The 19443-nt window shown below is 43.5% G+C and overlaps 1 protein-coding gene across 3 annotated transcripts in view; it reads right to left on the reverse strand.

Annotated features, from left to right (window-relative positions):
• NRG2 (neuregulin 2) overlaps positions 1 to 19443 on the reverse strand; it is a 314296-nt gene that overhangs the window by 120740 nt on the left and 174113 nt on the right. The gene's annotated exons all lie outside the window — the stretch shown is intronic.

A 19443-nucleotide genomic window follows, 5' to 3' on the forward strand; every position in this document is an offset into this window, starting at 1 on the left:
TTCTGGTGCTAAGAGGGGAAGGCTGAAACATGACCTAGCAGGGGAAACAAGTGCTGGTACAAGTGGTCACTCTGCCATTCGACACTACAGCCAAACAGGACTCCTACACTGAAAACTCTACCTTTGCAAACGGCTATGGTGGGAGGGGCATCAGTTCCTGGGGCCACAGGTGGAGGCATGACAGAATAGAGATGACTGGGAAAGATCTTTACAAATCCCTAGAAGTGGAACACCTGACAGGTCGACTTCTAGTATGAGACCTGCTTCTGCGTGTGACCTTTCCTGGATGCTTCAGAGAAGGGAAATAAATTAACTATGCATCTGGAAAATTGGATAAGGTTGTACCATTCGCTCTTAACAACCCACAGCCAGGGATTATATTATGCCCTAAGCATGAGGATCAGCAACCTTTGCAATTTTTGTCTTACAGCTGTAACTGCACTCTGTTCTCTTTGAACATGTATTATTTTAAATCTTACCTTTTAAAAGAAAGTCAGTAGGTTATATTTGTCTTAAAATCCTGCAGCAGTGAGTTCCACTTGTTAATTATATGTTGCAGATAAAGTATTTCCACTCTGAAATATACATTGGTTGTCTTTGAATTTCACTGAGTGGCCTATCCTTGTGATATGGGACAGCAATAAGAGATAAAGAATCAGATGGGCTTCATTATACCAGTTACTCCTGGGGGAATTTTGCATCACTCATGTGCGCAGAATTCATGGCCCCCACAGATTTCTTTGCTTCCCCACAGAAAAATTACTTCTGATGGGGAAGCAAAGGGAGCTGCAAGACCGGTCACACGCCCCTCCCCAGCAGTGCAGGCAGGTCAATTTGACGCCCAGAGCAGCCAGGAGAGAGGTAAATCACTGTCAGGGGGTGGGGCTGGGCAGTTGTGAGAGTGAGAGAGAGCGAGACACACACTCTGTCCCTCTTGCTCACTATTGCAGCATGCTTGGCATGGAGGGCAAGGGCTTTGGGTGTTTTCTGAGGAGATAGGATTGGGGCAGGTTCTGTCCCCTCAGGCAGAGAAGAATGTAGCAGCCTGCCTGCTTAGTGAATTCCTCCAGCAGTATAAAACAGGTATAAAAAATGTAAGGCTTCTTTACATTGCCAGAGTGGTGTGAAGGAGCCTTATGGTCAAGGACAGTATGGCCTTACACATGCTTATGTTGCTTTAGGGATTCGAACTGGTTTAAGTTTTTGGACTGAAAAAATTTCCTATCAAAATGTGCTCCATGAACTGCTTGCTACTGACCTTCCTGGAGATGGTCAGTAGCCAATATAAATCTCAGAGTAGCAGCTGTGTTAGCCTGTATTTGCAAAAAGAAAAGGAGTACTTGTGGCACCTTAGAGACTAACAAATTTGAGCATAAGCTTTCGTGAATCCACTGAATGCATTCGATGAAGTGAGCTGTAGCTCACGGAAGCTTATGCTCAAATAAATTTGTTAGTCTCTAAGGTGCCACAAGTACTCCTTTTCTTTTTGCAATATAAATTGTGAGTTTGAGTTCCCAGCCCTCACTTGTTCTTCAGTTGCCTATGATGTGGCACTGAGCATATGGCTGCATCTATTTGTTGACTAATAACTAGAAGTAAAGGGTCAATTCTAGCCACATTACTATTAGACAGAGGGGATTGGAGATTTCCTCCAATGCTCCCCACTCCCATTCTCCATCCATTGTATTGTAGTTTAAATAAACAAACAAAATAATTGAAACCAGCATGATTATATTGTGTTCTTTTGACAAATAAAATAAGCAGAATTTTGCAGAATTTTAAAATGTTGTGTGCAGAATTTATTTTTTGGTGCAGAATTACCCCGGGAGTAGCCAGTCATCATTTTACAGACCTGTTATATTTCCTCTCTTTCGTCTTGCCAAGCTAAATAATCCTAGACTGTTGGGGTTTTTTAACTGCTGTCTTTATTGAAGGTTATTATATACAAATGAAAACAGGCAGAGTAACAACACTAACAGAGACATACTGAATGCACAGAAAAGTCTAAAGATAATCTTGGAGTTGGTCCAGTATATCCAGGGGCGCAAGAAAACATGTGCAGAAGGAAAGGAAGGGAAACGGAACAGGTGGCAAAAGGTACGTATACACTGCAGACTCCTTTCGGCGGCACGTAGAATACATACATGCCATGGGTATAAACAGCAGTGTAGACAGTGAGGCACTGCTTAGGCAAGTAGAGACATGCCAGAACCCTCTGGTTAAGGATCTGGGTATAGACCCTACACAGCTCTGTACACGCCCAAGCAGCACCTCCCATGTCTACCCTGCTATTTTTAGCAATGCAGCATCCAGCTGCTGAAGTATTCACCCGCTGCAGGGAAAGCTCCAGTGGTGAGGAAAGACTCTGGGAGCAGGGAGGCAGCAGGGAAAGGTTCTGAGAGCTCCCCGCTGCTGAAGCCTTTCTCCGACACAGGTAGCTACATGCTGCAGTGTGGGTGCAGCCTGCTTTCACTGCAGCACGTAGCCACACATACCCCAGACGCTGCCGCAGGAGCTGTGCAGTGTAGCCGTAGACAAAGAAACGTGTGCAGGGAAAGAGAGAGAGTACCAGCACAGCTGGGAGGGGGAATAAACGGAGAGCTGTGGAGCAGGCAGTGCATTTAGTGCAATAAGTGTTCTGTGCTTTTTGAAGAAAGAGAGAACAAAATGCATGAAATACTTCCCTAGCATTATTTCTGCATGTCAGCAGCAATCGTGGTAGTGGTCATCAGGAAGTTATGCAATCGTGAATGGCAGTGGAGGTCTAAAACATTTATTTAAGAGGTGGTTTACAGAATGAAAAGGTTTTAGACACCTGCCTTACAATTCATCCATTCAGAGGAGAAGTAAAGGATCCTTTTGAGGAGAGGGACGGTGCCGGGGGGGGGGGGGTGCACCTGAGCTGCTCAGTTAGAGGAAGGCTACAGGAGTGGCCTCTCTTCAAGTGTGGCAGGTGCTGTGACTCTGGCTATGTTCATCTCAAGCCAGAGAAAAGCCCAAAGAGCATGGATGACAGAGGAGTGTGACAGGGCTATGGAGATGCATGTCAGCTAGAAATGGGGCAAATGCCCCCTCACGTTTCTCAAACTTGGGAGTTCCAGCAAACTGGAACTTGCATCCCAGGCACCTCTGGTTTTGCAAACACAAAAAACCTTCTCTTTTACTGATCTTTGCTTTGAAGTGAATCATACACCAAAAAGCATGCATGCAAGTGAAAGGGAAATAGCTCTGTTCTCTCCCCAGAATGCAGGTACATAGAGAACTTGCGCTGTGAAAGGTTATTGCGAAAAATAGGATCATCAAGTCTGTTTGTGCATAGATTCATAGAGATTAAGGCCAGAAGGGATCATCATATCTGATGACCTGCATTACACAGGCCACAGAATCTCAAACAGTCATTTCTGCATCAAGCCGATAACATCTCTTAGAGCTACAGCGTCTTTTAGAAAGCTATCCAGTCTTGATTTAAAGAATGCAAATGATAGAGAATCCAACATCTCTCTCAAGAAGGTGTTCCACCGGTTAATTAACCTCACTATTAAAAGTGTGACCCTTATTTCTAGTCTGAATTTGTCTAGCTTCAGCTTCCAACCATTGGTTTTCGTTAAACCTTTCTCTACCAGATTGAAGAGCTACCTACCATCAGAAATCTCTTCCCCATGTAGTTACTTTTAGACCATGATCAATTCACTTCTTAGTTTCCTCTTGGACAAAATAGACAGACTGAGATTGCTTGGTCTTTCACTTAGCAGGGTTATTCGTTTACATCATAGCTGCCTCCATTAACTTTTAATTAATTTACAGCATTGACATTAGCCTGGTTCCCATTTTTTGAACCAATTTACTTCATGAAATTCCACTTATGGCTGACGAAGTTATTGGGAACAGTATGAAGTAAGTTGTGCTCCCCTTCTTCAATGCTTTGAATGGGGGGTTTTCCCCTGCACAGATTGGGATGGTCAAACCCATTAACTTCATGCCATAAGAAAGTGAGCAGTGACAAACATTTAAGGAGATGATGGAGGCAAGTTAAATGTCCCCAAGTCCCAAGGAAAAACACACACTTCCCTCAGTCCACCACGTGACAATATCAAGTATAAATGGAAGAGCAGAACAACACTGCTTGCAGGTAAAGCTGGGATAATTATTCATGCATATACTTTGAATTCTACACATTAATTTGTATTCAAAGGTATTTGATGGACACTCCCTGCAAAAGCATATTTCAGATCTGGATTGGTCACAAACAATTTCTTTCAACTAGGTCTTTGAGTACTCCAAATTCATGGTATGTGACTATTTACCTAACTTGTATGCTACTATTTCTGCTCCCTGATTCAGCACCTGAAAGTTTTATTAACAGAGGAAGGAAATCAAAAACATTTTGTGCTGGGTGTCTGGACACATATTTGCAAGATTTTAGCTTTCTGTAATCATTCTTGTGGCCAATACAGAGGTTCATGGAGAATAAAGAAGAATCAGCTGCAGGTAGAACCAATAAGTATTGTCCTCCACTGGCTAGAAAGGCTGGAGCAGGCAGAAGACAATCAAGGCCCAGAAGGTTGTATAAAAAGTTCTGGGTGAAGCGGGGATAGAGGAGAAAGGATTGCTCCTTAACTTAGCCCCTGACCAGGCCTCTTTGGATAATTCTGCACGTTTTTGTTTGAGTCAGTGAATGAGTTTTGTTTACTTTGAGGAATGTAAGGCCCAGGTGGACTATCCTGAGTTGACTATTAATTTGACTTCTGTGAGACTTCTTGAGCTTGTTTCACTAGATGCTCCATTGGCTCAGATGAGCCTGTGACACCCAGCTCCTGGAATCAAGTGATTATGTGAGACTCTCTGCTTTCACTTAAAAAAGAAATAAGTAAGTTTCTAGCTCCTGTGGTTGCAGAGAAAAGCTGGAAAATGTGAATCTGAAAGTTTCAAAATCCAGGAAGCAAATAAAAAAGCCCCACATTTATTATTTTTGAAATCTAATGATTTTTGGATACATGAGGTTGACGATACGATGCTTGCAAATATTGGTGAATAAAATTAATGGCACTCAGTTGCATGAATTTCACAAATCTTTCTTGACATTTTTTTCCCTGCTCTAGTGGGTAAGTGTAAATAGCTACAGGTACATCAATGAATGGGAGCTTGGCTGTTAAGTTTCAAAAGGCCCAGGATTTGGGACTAAATAGGTTTAGTTGCACTAAGACTAGTCCTGTAGGGCTTTTTGCACAGAAATTCAACAAAATCTACTTGAGGTATGAGTAAGGTGAGAAGTTCCCCATAAAACATCCTAAAACTCATACTTTAAACCTAGTGGAGAAGAGGCTGTGGAGAACCACAAAAGATGCATGGAAGGAACGCTCATTCTGTAGTCACTGAAATTAAATAGCTCAAACAACCACCAACATAGGCCTAGAGAACTAAGCTAATACCAAAACCAACCGAGATATGAAAAACACACACATCCAGTTCTGTAACCCATCTGAATGTGTGGTCATGCTCCAGCTGTCATTCTCTGCATTCTAAACCAGATTTACTGTTAACACCTGTAGCTCGCACAGCAGCAAGACACCAGGATTTGCATACCCATCGCCTACTCAATGGCAAACAACGTCAGTTACAAAACTGAAATTTTAGCCCTAACTAAGTTGCCTGGATCTCTTTAAGATCCACCTTATAAGGTCTGATCCAGACACGTTTAATTTACAGTTGTTTATATTTGGTGTTGCACTGAAGAGCCTTGATAAAAACACATCATATATTTCAGGCACCTAGAGGATGCCCAAAAGCATCTAGGTACCTTCACCAAAAACAATCATAAATGGGCAGCATGCATAAATGAAACCACACCCCACCTACAATGTACAATATATAAACAACTCCACAACAGGCATAAAACAGAAGGAAGGAGTCCTAGGAAAGGTGCTTTATAAATTAAGAAATAGTTCATAATATACTCCACGGCCACCATTTTAAAAGGGGAAAATCAAATATCCTTTGTTGTGGAAGATCCTATAACAGCAGCACTCAACCTTTGACTCTAGAGCCACACACTGGTTTTTAGGACAATATATGTAGCCCACCAGTTTGATGAGAGCTCCTTTCATCCTGCCTAATCTCCAGCAGATCAAGGAGAGCACTGATCACAGGAAGGTTCTCCCCAACTCCTGATGCACAAGAAACAATGCAGGAAGCACTATGCAGATGGATCTGGGTGGCTGGGTGATAGCTCTCCAAGCAGCTTGGAAAGAAGGTAGTTTAGCTTGGCTTCCAGCAGTCAGAGAGGCAGGAGCATGGGTAAAGAGGAGAGGCAAGTTATGAGCTACAGTCATGGACAATGCCTTGATGTGCTGTTGCAACGTCTGTCAGGCCACCTCCTTCATATCATGACCCTGTTACCACAGACGGGCATAAAGAAAAGGAGGGTGGTTGCCACCTGCTAGACCTGTTCACACCCCACATTAGGGCTGCAGTCCTCAGGCTGTGGAACCCATGTGTTAAAGGACTTCATCAATACATGATGCCATGTTACAATGAAGCAATGTCATATTGCAAATGCTGCAGGATGTTACTTTGCAGTGGGATGACTGATGGCATTTGATGCCAAAATTTTAGGGTAGGACTCTGCACTTCTGCAAGGTTGACTACCACTGTCCTTAAGTAATGCCTTCTAAAATGGTGGCGATGCAAAGCACACTCCTCACCCAACATACACCTAGTAAACATCTACCCAATCCTCACAGTGTATGTGGAAGAGAGATTCATTATTAAACTTAGGCAGTCTTCTCCCAAATCCTGCTGGTACCCATCAGTGGCTAATTACAGACTCTAAGTTCAAATAGAGAACATTAAATGTAATCCAGTGTCTGTAATATACATCATGCTTTAGGCAACTTATATTTCCCATTTATGTGAAAAGGATGGCCAGACTTTCTCACAGAATTTAACTCAACTGTCTTTGAAAACAGCAGTGGCTCCCTCAGAACTCCACTGCCATCGGCAGGGCATATGCCAGGTAAACCGCAACATACAATTTTAATTTCCTGGGGGCAACTTTTGACGACTGGCAGGCTCTGCTATGCTCATCTTTAGGCCTTTTAATTAACACCTGACCAGGTCTCTCAAACTATGCCTTGTGACAAAGCTCTGTTCTTGTCTCCATGGGTCCCGTATTTCCTTGAAGATTTTCACTAGCCTGTGAAAAAACTAGGCTCACTGTGACCCTCCAAGTAACCCTTCTCTCTCTAGAGACAAGGGTGACACTCTACTGAGCCATTTTCATCATAAGCCAGCAAGGGAGATGAGGAGAAGCTATCCTCCCTTGCACAGTCTCTGTTGTCTCCCAGTCTCAGAGATTAATCAGGAGGCAGGGGCAAAGGGGGGAGCCCAGGCCCACCCTCTACTCCAGGCTCCAGCCTAGGGACCCTAACAGTATCAGCTATGGTAGCTGACTTTTTAGAAACAGGATGTGTACAATTCCCTGGGCTACCTCCCCACAGCAGACCCCAATTCCTCAAAATCCACTTCACCCTTACCTCAGGGCCTCCTTCCTTGTGCCTGATACAGTGTATACTGCTCAGTCTCTCTAACAGCACAACTTCCTCCCACAGCTCCTGACAGCTTCACCCACCTGACTAACTGGGGGGCTTTTAACTAGTTTCAGCCAGCTCCTGATTGGCTTCAGGTGTCCCAATCAACCTAGCATTCTCCCTGCCTTCTGGAAAGTTCTTAATTGACCCCAGGTGTCTTAATTGACCTGGAGCAGCTGCCATTTAACTTATCCTGGTACCAGGGATTTGTTTAACCTGGAGCTAATATATCTATCTCCCACTAGTTTTCTATAGCCATCTGGCCTTGCCCTGTCACAGCCTGTTATCTTAGTAATTCCAAGGTGTGATGTGACACTTCTGGAGTTTCAGCTCCCAGACCCTTGCTACAAAATTGGACAGCACTGCGTCCTTAGGCCTGGCTGACATTGAGTGCTGGTGAGGAGGCCTGGAGATACCAGGGACAATGACATGTGGAATATTTCAAGGGCTTAAGGGCATCACTCAAAGAGGTGGTGAGGACCTGACTCCCCACTGGGCATCTCACAGGAGCAGCTCTACGCCTTGCAAAAATTAGATCGGAAATCTCTTGGTCCTTAGACACCATCTAAGCTGTAGAGCTCAGCTCTCTCTTTATTTAATGCTGTCGGTCAAACCCTGGCAGTTCAAATCAGAAAAGAGAAAAAGTTAACAAGGGTCTACGGTGATGTAAGCAACATGACCAACTCTGTGATATTCGTTATCCTAGCAAACAAGAGCTCCATAAGTGCTGTAAAAAGAATAGTTGCTAAGTTGTGCATTTTCCATCTCTCCCATTCTCATTCTTTGGTTCTCCCTGTCTCCTCCCAGGGTCACATTACCATAATTAAAGTTCCTATGTAGGTTTCTGATTTGAGATAGTGTCGTGGGTTGAAATCCTGGCCTCACTGAAGCCAATGGCCAAACACTTATCGACTTCCATGGGACCAGGATTTCAAAAATGTGCATGTAGGATTAGCACGTGCTTTTACCACACAACAGTACATACAAGTGCAAAACCTGTGCAGGCAAAGGACCAGTTGGATGTTTACCTGGCCATTTGCACATGCAGTGATCATGACTGCAACAAATGCATGTGCAAATTATGCATGAGCATTTTTGCATTGTGCATGCAAAATTCTAAAAATCTTGGACCCAAGTGCTGGATTTCTCTATTTTAGTAGTGAATTAATGGGAGTTGGTTTGCATACAATATAACTGCAGCATATTTTTAATTGTATGTGTTTAATTTTGAATGTGTTTTGCCAGGAAATTCACTTGGAAGTCAGAGTCATAGAATGTAACACCATAAGGAACCTCCAGATCATCTAGTCTGACCTCCTGCATATCACAGACCACCAGCACCACCCAGTACCTGCACATTACACCCAAGAACCAAAATTAGACCCAGATATTACAGACTAAACTAGTATGTGCCACAGGCAAAGAATAGGAGGGACCGAGGTGCACCAATGCCCCAGGTCCCTGCAATGGCAGGAATGGATTAACTGAGATGTGCCCAAATGATCCTGGCAAGTGACCTGCGTCTCACACTGCAGAGAAAAGTGAAAAAACCCAGGGTCACTCCCAATCTGACCTGGGGGAAATTCCTTCCCATCCCCACATATGGGGTTCACTTAGACCCTGTGCATGCCAAGGTCAGGCATACCAGTGAGACCCTCAGCAGCCAAGCACCGGAGAGAGAGAAGTGCAGCCAAATGTAACCAATCTGATGGAAGAGCAGCATCCATGCTGTTCCTATTAAAACCAATATAGTATCCAGCACAGAGGCAGCAGTTTCTGCTGTCCATATAGAGAACAATGTCCGTATTCCTAAAGGTAATATCTGGTCTGTATGTGATTGATTCTGGAATATATTCTATTAACAAAGTTATGTTTGATTACTAAGAGATACATGTTATGAACTGCTCAGTTTCCAGATGACCTTAAAGGGGTTCCCTGAAGGACCCTAATCCTGAAGAGTCATAAACAAGTTTAGGTTTGTAATTCGATGAAGGCTTCTAACCATCAGAGGAGTGAAGTTCTGGAACAGCCTTCCAAAGGTGGGGGCAAAAACCTAACTGGCTTCAAGACTGAGCTTGTTAAGTTTATGGAGGGGATGGTATGATTGGACTGCCTACAATGGCATGTAGCCAATCTGTGACTGCTAGCAGCAAATATCCCCAACGGCTGGAGATGGGACACTAGACAGGGAGGTGTCTGGCTGGTAGGTCTTGTCCACATACTCAGGGTCTAACTGATCACCATATTTGGGGTCAGATAGGAATTTTCCCCCATGTCAAATTGGCAGAGACTCTGGGAGGTTTCGTCTTCCCCTGCCGCATGGGGCTCAGGTCACTTGCAGGTTTAAACTAAAGTAAATGGTGGACTCTCTGCAACTTGAAGTCTTTATATCATGATTTGAGGACTTCAGTAACTCAGCCATGGGTTAAGGGTCTATCACAGGAGTGGGTGGGTGAGGTTTTGTGGCCTGCAATGTGCAGGAGGACAGACTAAATGATCATGATGGTACCTTCTAGCCTTTAAAGTCTATGAGTAGCTGCACAAGTCCACTAGCATGGGACCAGAGAATCAGTACTGGTCACTTGGTGAAACAGTCCATTAATGCAATCCTTGGATGTATAAATAGGGAAATCTCAAATTGGAGTAGGAAGGTTCTATTACCTCTGTATTTGGCACTGCTGGAATAGTGTGTCCAGTTCTGGTGTCCACAAGTGAACACTGATAAATTGGAGAAGGTTCAGAGAAGATCCTTGAGGAGGATTAAAGGGTTGGAAGACCTGCCTTATAATGACAGACACAAGGAGCTCAATCTATTTAGCTTAACAGAGAGAAGGAGTGACCATCACAGTTTATAAATATCTACATGGGGAACAAAAACTTGATAAGGGGCTCTTCAGTCTAGCAGAAGAAGGTATAACAAGATCCAATGGCTGGAAGTTGAAGCTAGACAAATTCAGCCTAGAAATAAGGTGCAGATTTTTAACAGTGAGAGTAATTATCCACTGAAACAACAAGGGCCATGGTGGAGTCTCCATCACCAGCAACTTTTAAATCAAGATTGGATGTTTTTTCTAAAAAGATCTGCTCTAGTATGAAGAGAAATTAATGTGGGGAAGTTCTCTGGCCTGTGCTATACAGTAGGTCAGACTAGATGATCACGGTGGTCCCTTATGGCCTTAGCTACACTTCGTTTAACACTGTGCTCTAGTGCTGTACAAACATGGGAGCCTATCATCCCTCACCCAAGAAGTTTACAATCTAAGACAAAACAACCCAAATTACTGAAACAAACAAATAAAAAAGCCCATTATGTGACCTAAGAATTAAATGGTCAATTAGTCAGTTATTCATAGGATTCTGTCATTGTATTTGTTGAAACTGAATGTTACATTTCAAATTTTGGGGATTGATTCTTCCTTCACTTACACTAGGACAAATCAGAAGTCACCAATGAAGTCACTGGAGTTGCACCAGTATTACACAGAAAGGAGAATCAGGCCCTTCCTATCCAATTGCTCATTTGGTCTTTTACAGCACTGTTAGTCGCATAGGTGCTAGCACTAAAGCTGGGGAGATATGTAGGAAAGCTGTAAATTGAAGGGGAAAAGTAATCCTCTTAGTGGAAACGGTGTCTGCACAGACTAGCACACTAGAGGGTGCTGATAATTAGAAGAAACTGCAAAAGTTATATTCTCTTGCAGGGAAGTGAAAGAGTGTGGGCATGGGCGGGGGAATTCTGCAGATTGAGGGACAAATTTGCAAACATAAGAGCCTATGTTGTGTTGGAATGTCCACTCCAAACTTGTCCACCAAGTCCCTCGAATTATTCATCCCTGCCTAAAAACTCCCATCTCGTCTATAAGGAGAACAGAAATAAATACATATAATGGACCCATCAGGGTGTGCACATGCCTTACGGCATAACTGAAAGACACTATCATCAGCCTTGTCCTTCTCTTCTCCCTTTTGTGTGCCTGACATGCACTCATGTCCATCACGGGTAGGCCATGTCTACACTACAGCTGCTACAGCTACCACAGTGCAGCTGTGCCACTGTAGCATAGACACTTCCTACAGCAATGGATGGGTTTTTTCCATCTATGTAGTTAATCCAACTCTCTTAGAAGTGGTATCTAGGTTGACAGAAGAATTCTTCCATCGCTCTAGCCAAGTCTACATTGAGGGTTACGTCAACCTAACTACAGCGCTCCAGGAGCAAATTTTTTCACAGTCTTGAGTGATGTAGCTAGGTCAATCTAATTTTTAAGTGTAGACCAGGCCTTAGATTTGAAGCTGTGTGGAGCAGGGACCATATCTTCTTTTGGGAGGCACCAAGATTTTCGGGTGCTTTTTCACATTACCAACAAATGTCAAAATAGAGTTGGGACTCTGTCCAAGGAATGGATATGTTATCAGTCCCTGTACTCTTGTGACCTGAAGGTCGTAAGTCAAGTCAAGACCGTAATGCACACAGCACAACCTGCACACCTCACAGGCTAGGAAGTGTTCAAGACCAGGTCACATATTTTAAATGCCCAACACAGGGTTCTCCTCTTTTCACACTGGCTTGCAGCCTTTCAAGGTAACTGAGAAGTAAATATTAAGCTTTCTAGTGGAGTTCCTAAAACAAGTTTCCCCTTTGTGCTGGCAATTTTTCAGGGTTAGGTGGGGGAGAAAGAAGGTGGCCTAACTGAAATGACTTCAGCATCACTCCAGAAGTTATGTGGCTCAGAACATCCACAATGGTTTGTACAAGCCTACAAGGTGATCTCATAGATAGAAATATCTATGTTCAGCAACCTCTGAAATGAAGTAAGTGCTCAACAGTCTGTATAAATGAAACCCAACTAACAGTTTCTAACATTATCGGCAGGGTGGGGGTGGAGAGGAGGAATCTATAAAACCACATACAATAGAATTCCATGATATGTACCAACTGCTTTCAGGCTCCATTCCAAAGACTTTTTTCAGCCAGTCTCTCAACTCAGGCACTATCTTTAGTAGAATTCCTGACATGTTCACCACAAGATATTTCCAAAAAGGTATGTCACTTTTTATCAGGCTCTCCCCAGGAGGGACCTGGGGCTCGCATTAAAGGCTTGCTTGTTCTCGGTAATTTTCCAGCAGAAAGATGAAAAGTCCCTCTATCAGTTTTAGAAATGCTTTAAGTAGTGGCACTAAAAGAGTCCTCCAATACCAACCTACTCACCATCCTCTTGGGGTTCCACTTACCTTCCAAACTAAGAAAAAGGAATGTAAACAAAATCGTCCCTTAAGTTAATGACTTTTAAAGAGCCGAAGCAACTTAGGCTTCCAAATCCCATTGAATTTAAATGGAATTTGGGTGCCTAACTCCCTTAGGTCTCCGACAATCTTAGACTGACAGGACACATCAGGCCAAATCCTGCTTGATTTCCTTACATGGTCTCCCCATTGAAGTCAATGGGGCTACTTGTGAGAGTCAGGGAAGCAGAGCTTGGCTATCCAATAGAAGCTATCCAAACCTCAGATTTGTAGCATCTGCACCAGCTGAGTAGAAGGAGGGATGGACTCTTGTGGAAGAGCAGCCAACAGTACTACCATCACCCTTCAATGGTTACTCCAGGAGAAGGTAGCTTTAATATCCAACTGGGACTTCATAGGAAGCCCACCAAAGGCACTACAGCAACATGTCTTATGTTAGATTAAAATTTGTGGTTTTCACAAACATTTTTTTCTGCAATCTCATATGCTAGAACAACAACAGAAAGGTAATAAAAAAGGCAGGGAAGCAGGTAAAGCAAATTCAGTTTCTGATGGAGCAAATGCTTGCAAATGTTGTTTGCTCAAATCAGTATGATCAGTTCAGGGATCTGGGAAGAGAAATGAAGGTGGGGAAATGTAGGTAATCTTCTCAGAGATCTTTTGAGTAACAAGTGCAAGCAAACAAAGGAGAATATAATAATAGAGACCAACCAACAGAAGTATGGATGAAGTGGGTAGCAAAAGAAGAAGGCATGGGAAGGAAGGCAGAATTTTGCATTTTGTGCTTGGAAGCGCAGAGGGCATCCAAATGCTGTTATGCCCCTGAGCTGACTATCTGGGAAAACTTCCAGAGCATGAGATCCATCTTCCTGTTGAATACTCCCTGGGGAAGTGGTGGAACCTGTTAGGATATAGATATTCAGGCCTGTCTGCAAAGGCCTGTACTCTAAGAATTTAGGTGTATTCTTATCGCTTGGCTAGTTCTAGAGGTATAAAAGAAAGAAATCACTGTCTGCCGGTGTAAGGGCCTTCTCTTACTGTGACAGATTGAGGCCCTGTTCTTAGGCTAAGGCCTTTGGCTAAGCAGCAGAGGCAGCCATAAGCTGGGAAGCGATCAGTCACATCCTCACATTCCAAACTAGTCACATTGAAATAAGGTGCTATTGGGCTGTTAGGCACTATCAGGACAGGATTGTATTCCTATCACCTCCAGAGAAAGGGAAGTGCCTAGAAAATGTAAAAGGAACTTAGTTTGATAGCATCCTGTCTGGCAAGAACTCACTTAACAATAGCTGGGATGTGAAATCCTCACTTCTGTGTTGTCTTGTCGTTGTAGTTCCCACTTTGCTGTTGTTTGTCTGTATAATCTCTGTCTGGTTCTGTGATTGTTCCTGTCTGCTGTATAATTACTTTTGCTGGGTGTAAATTAATTAAGGTGGTGGGATATAATTGGTTACATAATCATGTTACAATATGTTAGGATTGGTTAGTTAAATTTCAGGAAAATGATTGGTTAAGGTATAGCTAAGCAGAACTCAAGTTTTACTATATAATCTGTAGTCAATGAGGAAGTGACTGGGTGTGGGTGGGGGTGGGCATGGGCATGGTCATGTGGGTAAGGGAGATGGGAACAGGGAATGGGGGTAAGAAAATTGGAATCATGTTTTGCTAAAGGGGGAAATGGGAACAGGGAATGGGAGTAAGGAAGTTAGAATCATGTTTGGCTAAGGGTAGGAATGGGAACAGGGACACAGGTGTAAGGCTCTGTGGTGTCAGAGCTGGGAAGGAGGATACTAAGGAAGGAAACTGGAATCATGCTTGCTGGAAGTTCACCCCAATAAACATCGAATTGTTTGCACCTTTGGACTTCGGGTATTGTTGCTCTCTGTTCATGCGAGAAGGACCAGGGAAGTAAGTGGGTGAAGGAATAAGCCCCCTAACAGAACCTCATTGCTGGGCGCATTTATAACCTGATTGGACAAACTTTTGTAACTGTGCAAAAGGAAACATCCTTGCAATGGTGGCAGGAATATGGCCTATTAGCGTTTATCCAGGGTCTTTCCATCTCCAGAGTCTACAAAATCATTCTTTATGGATTCAAAAAATTCAGCTAAGGAGAAGTAATGGGGGGCAACCACTCAGGACACAAGAATGTAGCAATACAAACTTAACATGGCACACATTAAATGGAATAAAAACTAGCTGACTGGTCTCAAAATGTAATTGTAAATGGGGAATCATCATCAAGCAGGAGTGCTTCTAGAGGGCTCGCACAAAGGATCCGTTCTTGACCCTCTTCTATTGAACAGTTTTATCAATGACCTGGAAGAAAACATAAAATCATCACAGATAAAATCTGCAGATGACACAAAAATTGGAGCGTGGTCAATAAAACGAAGAGGATAGGTCACTAATGAAGAGCATTCTAGATCTCTTGGTAAGCTGGGCACAAGAAACAATATGTGTTTTAATATGGCCAAATGTAAAGTTATACCTCTTGGATCAAAAACGCAGGCTGTACTTACAGGATGAGGGACTCTAGCCTGAGAAGCAGTGGCTTTGAAAAGATTTGGGGGTCATGGTAGATAATCAGCTGAACATGAGCTCCCAGTGTGAAGCTGTGGCCAAAAGGACCAATGCAATTCTTGAATGCATGAACAGGGAAGTCTCTAGTAGGAGTAGAGGTTATTTTACCTCCGTACTTGGCACTGACGCAACCGCTACCGGAATCCTGTGTCCGGTTCTAGTGTCCACAATTCAAGAAGGATGTCGGTAAATCGGAGAAGGTCAAGAGAAGAGCCATGAGAATGATTAAAAGGGTTGGTTCATGGAACCCAATCTTTTTATCTTAACAGAGAGAAGAAGGCTAAGGGGTGACTTAATCACAGTTTATAAGTATCTACATGTAGAACAAAAGAATGAGTTTTTCAGTCTAGCAGAGAAGGGCATAATCAGAGCCAATAGCTGGAAGTTGAAGCTAGACAAATTCAGACTAGAAATAAAGCACAATTTTCTTTATCAGGAAGGATAAATAGCCACTGGAACAATTTACCAAGGATGGTGGTAGATTCTCCATCACTGGCCATTTTTTAACCCAGATTGGATGTTTTTCTAGAATATCTGCTCTACAAATTATTTGGGGGCAGTTCTCTGGCCTATGCTATACAGGTCAGACTAGATGGTCACAGTGGGCCCTTCTGGCCTTAGAATCTAAGAACATAGGACTGGATGAAACTTTAAGTCCAGTCCCCTGCTGTCGCAGTCAACCACATCACATAACCCTGTTCTTAAATTTATCCAGCTCCATCTTAAAATCAGTTAAATGCCTTGCCCCCACTAACACTATTGGAAGCCATTCAGAAGTAAGATGGCATCATGTTCCTTCATCCCCCTCTTTTTCTGTTCCCTTCAGTCACTCACTCTAGACCCTTCATCTTCTCCCTTCCCATGCCTCCCTCACCTCTGCCCCATTCATCACATCGAAAGGTATCAGAGATAATTCAGGGAAGAAAAGAATGAAATGGTCTTTTCTTTGCATTTCACGCCTTGCTTCATATTCTGGCTGCACAGGTATATTTTTCTAGCTCTGAAATCAGGGACTTTACTAAATTCAAGCTTGTGCCTATGGTTTCCATCACCAACTTTCTTCCCACCCTCCCCCACCCCCGCTTTTTGTAACAACTGGTCACTTTCCACATCTAACTGAAGGGCCCCAAGCAACCATTTCTCCAGGAATTCTTATGGGTCGGAGTCATCTGTTTAGCCAGGGAAACTGAATATTCTTAGTCCCTCCCTGGTTTTCTGCCACTTCTAAGCAGCACTCTCAGAGCCCAATCTTCTACACACTCAAGTATGAGACCTTCTGAATGGTAACTCAATTGCTGCTCTGAGATTGCATATTTGCTTGGGCGAGTTAGTGCTCTATGGTCTTGACTTATGCTTTTGAGGTTTGTAACCCAACCCAGTTTGTTCGTTTTTCACATTTCAAATCTACCAATGTTACCACTGGTGGGTTTTTTGTATTAGTTCTTTCTAGTAGACCCTGCATCTCAGCTTTTACTGCTGACATGCACTGGCAGGAAAATGATTATTCATCTTCATAAATGAAGAGCATTTTCCTTCTGCTCCTCCTTTCCTCCACTGATTACTTTTCTCTGTGCTTCTTATCGAGTGGGGAATTTTTGGAACTGGGACTTCTCCTTTCACTGCCGGTCTTCCAGTCTTTACCTTTTGCTCAAGCTGAGCCTTGGAATTGAAACATGAGATTTTGCTTTCTCTTTTTGGGATGTATAAACAGGAATGTAGCATGTAAGACATGGGAGATAATTGTCCTGCTCTACTCGGCACTGGTGAGGCCTCAGCTGGTGTCTAATTTTGGGCACCACTTTAAGGAAGTTATGGACAAATTGGAGAGAGTCCAGAGGAGAGTGATAAAAATGATAAAAGCTTTAGAAAGCCTGATCTATGCAGCATGTTTAGTCTTGAGAAAAGATGACCGAGGGGAAACTTGATAACAGTCTTCAAATATATTAAGGGTTGTTATAAAGAGAAGGGTGATCAATTGTTCTCCATGTCCATTGAAAGTAGGACAAGAAGTAATGGGCTTAATCTGCAGCAAGGAAGAGGTAGGTTAGATATTAGGAAAACTTTCTAATACTAAGGGTAGTTAAGCTCTGGAATAGTTACCAACGGAGGTTGTGGAATCCCCAACATTGGAGGTTTTTAAGTAGAGGTTGGACAAACACCTGTCAGGAGGGTGGTACATGGACGCTCCCCTTTCTTCTTCTGGAGGTCACATGCTGCCAAATTTCTTCACCATCCTCCTGGCCCCGCTGCACAGCCCGCTCTGAATCTTCAGAGCATTGTGCCTATAGAAGCATATCCTGACGTCTGTGCAGGAAATCTTCAGTTTCTCTTATGCAATGCAGGGTCGATACCTGTTGCTCCAAACCTTCCACAATCTTTATTGAGGTTACAGGGACAAACCATCCCGATGTGTAGAAAGAATAGTAAATATGACAGGCGACCAGCTTGGCTTAACAGTGAAATTCTTGCTGATCCTGAACACAAAAAAGAAGCTTACAAGAAGTGGAAGATTGGACAAATGACCAGGGATGAGTATAAAAATATTGCTCGGGGATGCAGGAGTGAAATCAGGAAGGCCAAATCACACCTGGAGTTGCAGCTAGCAAGACATGTTAAGAGTAACAAGAAGGGTTTCTACAGGTATGTTAGCAACAAGAAGAAAGTCAAGGAAAGTGTGGGCCCCTTACTGAATGAGGGAGGCAACCTAGTGGCAGAGGATGTGGAAAAAGCTAATGTACTCAATGCTTTTTTTTGCCTCTGTCTTCACGAACAAGGTCAGCTCCCAGACTACTGCACTGGGCAGCACAGCATGGGGAGGAGGTGACCAGCCCTCTGTAGAGAAATAAGTGATTCGGGACTGTTTAGAAAAGCTGGACAAGCACAAGTCCATGGGGCCGGATGCGCTGCATCCGAGAGTGCTAAAGGAGTTGGCGGATGTGATTGCAGAGCCATTGGCCATTATCTTTGAAAACTCATGGTGATCAGGGGAAGTCCCGGACGACTGGAAAAAGCCTAATGTAGTGCCCATCTTTAAAAAAGGGAAGAAGGAGGATCCTGGGAACTACAGGCCAGTCAGCCTCACCTCAGTCCCTGGAAAAATCATGGAGCAGGTCCTCAAGGAATCAATTCTGAAGCACTTAGAGGACAGGAAAGTGATCAGGAACAGTCAGCATGGATTCCCCAAGGGCAAGTCATGCCTGACTAACCTAATTGCCTTCTATGAAGAGATAATGGGCTCTGTGCATGAGGGGGAAGCAGTGGATGTGTTATTCCTTGACTTTAGCAAAGCTTTTGGTATGGTCTCCCACAGTATTCTTGCCAGCAAGTTAAAGAAGTATGAGCTGGATGAATGGACTATAACGTGGATAGAAAGCTGGCTAGATTGTCGGGCTCAACAGGTAGTGATCAATGGCTCCATGTCTAGTTGGCAGCTGATATCAAGCAGAGTGACCCAAGGGTCAGTCCTGGGGCTGGTTTTGTTCAATATCTTCATTAATGACCTTGAGGATGGCGTGGACTGCACCCTCAGCAAGTTTGCAGCTGACACTAAACTGCGTGGAGTGGTAGATATGCTGGAAGGTAGGGATAGGATACAGAGGGACCTAGACACATTAGAGGATTGGGCCAAGAGAAATCTTATGAGCTTCAACAAGGACAAGTGCAGAGTCATGCACTTAGGAAGGAAGAATCATCATAGAATATCAGAGTTGGAAGGGACCTCAGGAGGTCATCTAGTCCAACCCCGGCTCAAAGCAGGACCAATCCCCAACTAAATCATCCCAGCCAGAGCTTTGTCAAGCCTGACCTTAAAAACCTCAAAAGAATGAGGTTCCACCACCTCCCTAAGTAACGCATTCCAGTGCTTCACCACCCTCCAAGTGAACAAGTTTTTCCTAATATCCAACCTAAACCTCCCCCACTGCAACTTGAAACCATTACTCCTTGTTCTGTCATCAGCTACCACTGAGAACAGTCTAAATCCATCCTCTTTGGAACCCCCTTTCAGGTAGTTGAAAGCAGCTATCAG

This window comes from Lepidochelys olivacea (genome assembly GCF_965140295.1).
Source record: "Lepidochelys olivacea isolate rLepOli2 genome assembly, chromosome: 8".
Taxonomy (NCBI): Eukaryota; Metazoa; Chordata; order Testudines; family Cheloniidae; genus Lepidochelys; species Lepidochelys olivacea.